This window comes from Tinamus guttatus, unplaced genomic scaffold, assembly GCF_059628265.1.
Source record: "Tinamus guttatus ecotype Peru unplaced genomic scaffold, ASM5962826v1 Tinamus_guttatus_pri_ptg000377l, whole genome shotgun sequence".
Taxonomy (NCBI): Eukaryota; Metazoa; Chordata; class Aves; order Tinamiformes; family Tinamidae; genus Tinamus; species Tinamus guttatus.
This window is the reverse complement of record NW_028288911.1, coordinates 318,357-324,985: the sequence shown is the minus strand read 5'-3', so window position 1 is coordinate 324,985 and position 6,629 is coordinate 318,357.

The window sequence follows — 6,629 nt, the reverse complement described above, 5'->3', positions numbered from 1 at the left end:
AGGGCAGCCATCAACTGGTGAGAAAACAGCTTTGCAGAAGAGGACCTGGGTGTTCTGCTCGACAGGCTGAACATGGGCCAGCAAGGTGCTCTTGCAATAAGGAAGGCCAACGGTACGATCCTGTCATTTAGGAAGTTAGGAAGCTCAGTGCCAGAAGGTTGAGGGAAGTCACCCTTGTCCTCTCCTCACCGTTGGTGAGACACATTGGGAGGGTTGTGCCCAGTGCTGGGCTTCCCAGTACAGAAGACATGGAGATACTGTTTATGGAGCAAGTCCAGCCAAGGGACTGAGCATCTGACATATGATAAGAAGGTGAGAGAGCTGGAGGAGAGAAGGCTGCAACACTTAATGAGAAGGTTGGAAAGAGTCAAGCTCTCCTTGGAAGTGCACAGCAACAGGCCAAGAGGCAGCAGACAAGTTTCCTGTCACAGGTCAAACATCTAGTAGATTTTAGGAAAGCATCCTCACCATGAGGGCAGTCAAACACAGAACAGGGGCCCTGGGAATTTGTAGAATCTCCATCCTTGGAGCCATGGAGATCACTTGACTAAATCAGGACTGAGCTGATCTAAACTCACTCTGAGCAGGAGTTTGGACTAGATGATCTCCAGGGTCCCTTCCAACCTAAAATAGTCTATGATTCCGTGACTCAGGTCTTTTTATCATTTTTTTTCTCTTTGCTTTCGTGATTCATATGAAACTTCAGATCCAAATCTCTGAATCACATGCAACTAACCCTCTCTTAACTGACGTAGCCACATGATTGTAGAAACACCTCATATCAAAGAAATTAGAGTGGACTTCCAGTTTTTGTTAACTAAGTGTTCATAATACTGAATAATACATCTGTTGAGCCCTCAAGGCCAGGGATGAATATGCCTTTCTTTCCACAGGAGAGCTCCCTGCCAGCAGCATTTTTATAGCAGCCGGAAAACGATGGGCTCTGCGGAAAGACACAAGCCAAGATTTTAAAGCAATTCACACCACGGCAAAAGAGCTGTTTAGCACCGACCTGGCGAAACGGAGCCAGACTGACTGCCCTGGCGCCAAGATATACGAAAAACCACACAGCGCCCTCAAACACCTTGATCCAGGTGTCTACACGGAAGAGCTTATGAGCAAATGCCACACATAGCCAAACCAAAAGGAAAGGCTCCGAGCTGGGGAGGACACGGGTCGGTAACAAGGGAAATTCTTGGAGGAAGCCAGTGACTTGGGAGATGCACACACCTTACTGCATCCCATAAGTGCCTTGACAGATAGAACACTGTCAGGGGGGCTTTTCCACCTTTCAAACTGGCATCAAATGACTAGAAATTGGCAAATTTAACTAGAAGCAGCATGGGGTTCTGTTGGCTGATATTCCAGGGTGAGGAGTTAATTTCTGCCTTTTGTTTTTTTAAGATTCTTTTTCCTGCTTCCTTTCTTCACCAGAACCACCTCCAACCCCCACGTAATAGCAGTACACTAGTATAAGAGCTCACCGAGGGGCTGCAGGAGATTCCCTTTTGCTGTCAATTTGCAAATCGAGGTTGGAGAACTCCCTAGAAATGATGCTCTCCTTTAAGGAGGAATTCATTTGGGGAAGTTGGGCAGCCACCTCTGCCAGCTCAGATGATGTGACAGCAAAGGGTCGCAAGCCGGCACGACACACCAGCGAGCAGAGAGGAGCCAGGGAGACATGGCTGGGGACCACGAAGCTGCCACCGTTTCACAGCTCTGCGAGGGGGACAAGGAGGAAGATGAGGTCCTGGCTGGGAAGAGGAAGGGCAGTCGGGGGCTGCCGTGAGCAGCACCGGTCCTGGCCCCGTGCCCGTGTGCAGCCACGCAGAGCTGTTTTCCCGAGGAGCCCAGATGTGGGATTGGGTCGCGCTCATGGAGCGCTCGCAGCGGTCAGGGCACGCCATCTAGCGAAGGGCCACCGCTCGCCCGGCCACGGCGTCACAGAGAGACTCGACCTGCTTTCCACCCTTACAGAGTCCTCCTGATCACAAAACACAGTGAGTCTTGGAAGGGTTGTGCTGATGCTTTCTGTCCCTTGCCATTTATTTCAAGGTTGTTTTTTTTTTTTTTTTTTTTTTTTTCTGACTGGCACTGGTGTAATTCTTGCATTTGTGAGCCCAATTCTCAACTACCCCTAAGGACCTCACTTTCAGAGTGAATAAAAAGCATTTTTGGGGAGAAAGAAAATAAATAAATAAATCCCCCAAAAGGTTTACATACACCCGAAACCATAAGCGAGTCACTCGGAATGCAGCATCGCATTTATTACAAAATTTGAATACATAACTCTGCCTGCAGAGCGGAAGTCTAGACACAAGGATGTGCGTGTCTTTCCTCTCCATGTCACTCTCATTTTGAAGTCCAGCCCAAGAGCACATTTGTCCCAAAATCCTGTGGCTAATGAAAGGGCAGACAGAGTTTCCTGTGATAAGGGCACATTAGCCTCAAAGGGAACCATAAACGCTTTCTGCTTTTCAGTATAGACTGCTCCGGAGGCCAGGGTGGGCTGGCATAATTTTCGCAGAGAAATTTGTTCAAGCTGGAGGCAGGTTGCTAATGGCTGTGAGTTTACATAGAGCAAACACTGAAAACTGCGTAGCAAGGAGAGATTCTCTGGGAAGATTAAGGGTCATTAAGGATTTCACGTCTACTCCCACCAGTGCAAAGCAAGGTGCTGAGAAACCAAAGTGTAACATGGTCCCCAGGCATCTGGTTTGCTCAGTCCTGCAAGGTTAACATGAGACAGAGAAAAGGGATAGGGCAGGGGAGAGAGGAGGAGGAAGTAAAACAAGCTGCTTTCCTTATTTTGGGGGGATCAATCCTAGAGGCGGGGGGAAAACTTTATGATTTGAAACTCTGAAGTAGGCTGCACAGACTCCCAGCTTTACTGCATAGCAGGCTGTAATTCCCACTTTAATAAGACGCCGCTCAAGACTTTTTAAAATGTTGTTCTTATCTCCACGTTGCAACTAACCTCCTACCAGGAGCCCTCCTTGGGATGGCGTCGCACGATCTCCTTTAACCAACAATCTGGGAAACGCGGTTCAAAAATGCAGTGAAGGAACTTTGATTACTCACACGCTGGAGTTGAGACAGAAGTAGAAGAGAAGGAGGGAGGGAAGGAGAATCCAGAGCCTCTCCCGGTGCGCACAAGAGACTTGACATCTTGAACTGCTGGCTGCAGCATCCACCAAGACATAAATCAGGCCATTCATGAAGGGGCCTGCGCTGCCAGGATACATAAAGAGAAATACTAGACGGAAAGAGGCAAATCTGAATTAGATCCATCTCTTGCATAGCAGAAATCCTTTACGCCAGTTAGATGAGAGAAACTGGTGTTTGAAAACCACAGAAGGTTTGGCAAGTGTAAAATTTTACATGCTAATGAGCCCCCAAAGAATTTTGACCTGTGAAGGATATTTAACTACTGAGAAAGATTTATATCCAGTATTACACAAAAATGGAAGTGAGCACAGAGTACAGGGAATTAGAAACATACTACAAACATCCTCCTGTTCACATCAGCGTTGGGGGAAAGAGGAAAAAAAAAGCCTTAAGAAAATACCAGGAACACTTTTCAATACATAAGTAATGAGAAATGTAAAATTCCCTAGCCAAGGAAATTGTTAAGTATGGTCTGTCACTGCTTGTATTAAGTATCTAAAAGCTTTATCACTACAAAACTCTGCAACAGGCTTTGTACAGAGGCTCCTGCCCTGGAGAGCTTGTAATCTATCTACTCATAAGCATCAGGAAAGTTCATGCAACTGGCACTGAGACACAAGAACCATCCAATGTGTTATTAAAAGAGCCACCATTAGCGGAGCAGATTCCTCAAGCCTCGGGTCAACGGCACAACCACAAGAGCCTCCATCCTCCCTCCCCACAGGCAGAATCTCAGTGCAAACAGAGAACTTTGAAATATCGCTTCACCAAAATGGTTGCAACAAAATTCCTGCTACGTTAATACTTTTAATCTGGATTTCACGACGTCAAAAATCCTCTAGTTGACTGCATACCTGAACTACCAGACTAATGTAAAAGAAAATAAGCTTCTATTGAGTGAAATCACAGTGAATCATGAAGGATTCTTTTTCTTTAGTGAAGTTAGCTACCATTCCTTCTATATACACTTTTATACCATGTAGATAGCCTCATCTGTAATAACAGGAGACTAGAATTTATCCTACGTCTGCCATAATAAAGCAGGCTGACCAGGCACTCATCTTCATCATTTACACCACCTCATGTTCCCTTTACACCTAGGCAAGAGAGCCCCAAACCATACTTTTTCCTGAAAGACCAGTAACTAGATATAATTATTCGGAATGGGTAATATACTTAGAAAAAAAAAATACTGTTTCTTTCATGCAATCAATCCATATCAGTAAAGAAAACACTGCAGCCACGATTCCCCCTCCCTTGGGCATGCGAGGGATGTAGCTGTGATCAAGCACACAGGTGAACACGCACATTTACGTTCACACTGCTGCACAACGACCCTTTTAACTCCAAATTAGTCCATCACTAAAGTTTTAAAGCAAAATCTTAGGACAAAGAGGTTGTTAGTTTTGCTTTTAAAATAATGATTTACTATGATATTTGGTTCTAGGAAAAAAAAGAAAAACCTGCAATCCAAGCCATCTTATCTATTAAGCATCCCAAGGGAAATTCTTTTATTTATAGCCATCTGTTGAAATATTTGACACCAGGAAGCACATCCACAGAAGTACATACATACCCCAAACGCACTCAAACAGGGCCAAGAAGCTAAACCCTCTGTCAGTGTAGGCCTCTGTGATACAACCTCTTTGGGGTACCGACTGTTTTTAAGTGTTCAACACGGCTCGGCCAAGCCTGGTGGTGAACTCCGGAGAACCACTGCAACGCAAAGTGTGCTTGGGACAGTTATTTCCAGGGGAGGATTCACACATAAAACACCTGACTTTGACTCCTATCTGTCTGCCCGCCCCAGCTGGACGGAGGTTCTAGAAGAGAGAACAATAAATCATGAAGAATTTTTTTAACAGAAAACACATAGTTGGGTACGCTCAAGACTTACAGATTTGCTGTGCTCCAAGATGATTTCTGTAAACACTAGTAAGATGACAACAGTGGACAGTCTGTAATTTTGCAAATTGCGGATAGATTTCGTCACAGCATGACACACAAAACCAACACAATTCAAGCATTTTCAAATACAGTTTGTCCCTACGTATCTTGGAGAGAAATCGAGTATTGCTAGAAACACTGCTGGCTCTTGAGGAGGCTCGTTTCCCTTTGGAATAGACTTCAACCTTTCTGTTAGTTCCTCATAGTAAAAGGGAAACTGCTCTCCATCTCCTCACCCGGATGGCTTGGTACTATTCAATCCACCAGGGAAGCAATTCCAGAAACATTAAGAAAACTTCTACCAGAATGAAATAAAACCACAAGCCAAACAAAAAATCCCACAAATATTTTACAGATTTAGCTAGATTTAAAAATTCCAAACTGAATATTTCAGTTGCAATGCTCAGCCCACGTGGACCAGTGTGACAGGTAATGCTAAATAATCAAAAGCAACAGGAAAGTAATGAACAGATTAAGTTTCAAAATAACACATTTATTCAAACTGAACAAAGGACACAAACTCCAATTAGCTTAAAAATTTTATACTACATTATGGCAAACACAGGACCAGTATGCTCAGGGGACAGACACACGATTTACAACTTGAAATTATAGCATGGGCTGAAAATCTCAAACTGGAAGGCGAAATGTCGAATACATATCAAGAACAGAATATAGGACTTTTTTCCTTTAATCATGTATACCCAATAATTTGATATGAACAATTTAAAAGTATTTAGATACATGCTAAAGGAGCTAAAATTTAAATGATTAGCAAGATATGCAGATATAAAGTTACAAGAAGTATTTTGGAGCTGTATAAAAGATGCAACGTTGTCCCCAAAGCCCATAACATCAGGTACTAATCTTGTCAAGAGAATATTCCCTACCAACAGCAGTCCTGCTGACAAATTATCTATAAAACTATTTTTATGGTATTTTAACTTGCAGGCAGATTTACGTACACAGCATGCATTCAGTAATGAAAGCCTCAGTAAAACCACCTTTTCAGATAATACGAATTGGAAATAAATTCAATAAAATAGATCTTATAACCTGATTGTTTTGAAGGGATGATACAAAAGGACATCCTTTTTCTTCTCATTAAATTCAGCTTTATTACTAAGTTTTTTTTTAAATACATTTTACCCTGAATATATAAACTAAATGTGATCTGAAACCACTCCAACAATATCTTACTGATCACCTAACTCCAAGCTTAGAGGCTTTGCCTGTATAAGTCACCTAAATCTCAGGCATCCCTTAATAATTTTAACAAATATTTACATCTCCTGACTAAATATTCATTCTAAAGCAAGTTCTGACCAGTTACTGTACACTTGGATGTCACCGATTCTCTGAAGCTCTTGGTATTGCAGCTCTTGGTTTTTTGGTCAGCACGAAAGACAACGAAGCACCTGACGCGGAGCTGCCCGCAAGGCAGCGCTTCACCGACGTTGCCTTCAGCACCTGTACAAAGCTGCTCGTGAAACAGGGCGACTGCATCACCGAGC